The sequence below is a fragment of the Propithecus coquereli genome, unplaced genomic scaffold (assembly GCF_000956105.1).
Source record: "Propithecus coquereli isolate 6110/MARCELLA unplaced genomic scaffold, Pcoq_1.0 Scaffold633, whole genome shotgun sequence".
Taxonomy (NCBI): Eukaryota; Metazoa; Chordata; class Mammalia; order Primates; family Indriidae; genus Propithecus; species Propithecus coquereli.
In genome coordinates, this window is record NW_012152319.1 from 220,810 (window position 1) to 221,952 (window position 1,143).

General features: G+C 32.5%; 1 protein-coding gene across 1 annotated transcript in view; it reads right to left on the reverse strand.

The window, feature by feature from the left end:
• The window catches only part of ATXN10 (ataxin 10), a 163,883-nt gene that overhangs the window by 129,932 nt on the left and 32,808 nt on the right, over positions 1-1,143 (reverse strand). The window lies entirely within an intron of this gene.

The window sequence follows — 1,143 nt, forward strand, 5'->3', positions numbered from 1 at the left end:
TTTTTTGTCCGGATGATTTAAGCAAGACCTTCCAAATAAAGAAATGAGATTGTGAGCCCAATTTAGCAACATGACAAAATATGATTATAATATATAAATAACAATAATCCCATGTGCAAATTCAGTACATAATGATATTTTTAAGGATTTGACGAAGAATCATAACACTTTGAAACAAGTTCATTATTTACCACAAAACAGCAAATATAAAATTAGTTATAATAAAAAGTAACTAATGTTGAAGTTGCAGTTGACTTATGTTCCCAAAGCAAAAAGCAAATAACACTTGATTAGAGAAAAAGATAAACATGATAAACCTAAGATAACAAGATAAACATGATTGTATCTATAAAGCATGAAAATGTTCATCCTTCTAAGAAAGAAAAACCAACAGGCAAAAAAAATGACACCTCAGTGACTATAGGCACTGCTTGAACAGTCATTAGGGACAGGATGTCTTACAGGACAGACAAACAGAATTTGGAGCTAAGAGCCCCAGTATGGCTCCTGGCTCATCTACCTATCACCTAGGTGACCTTAGGAAGGTCACTAATTTATTTATTGTCAATAATATCACAGGTATGCACTATGACAGGTTCTTTTTTTATTTAAACTTCATAATACTCTTCTGAAAGAAGTATAATCCACCATCTATTACAGATAAATAATCTATTAACTTCACTTGCCTAACAGTACAAAGCCATACTTGACAAAACTGGAATTCAAATGGGATTATATCTGTTTCATAAACACAAAGTGTAAAGTCACATAACCTCTTTCAATACATTTTCTGATATAAAAAATGAAATACAATAACAAAACCTTCTCTGACTATCTCACAGGGCTTTTGCAAGGGTCAAATGAGATAATATAAAGTCACCATGTTAAGACTATTGAGACTTCGACTGTCTACCCTTGGGCCTTTCCTCTATTTTTCTATTACATCCTAGATTTACCCTAATTATTAAAATGTACTTGCCTGTTCCTTTATTTCCCCTACTAAAGCATGAAATCTTCGGGAATAATGACCATATCTCAGTTGCCACATATTCTAATCATCTGGCTCAAAACTTGGTAGATATTAAATGCCCAAAATGTTTTAAAGAAATAAATTCTCAAAAATAAGTGGGCGCGGTGGCTCAC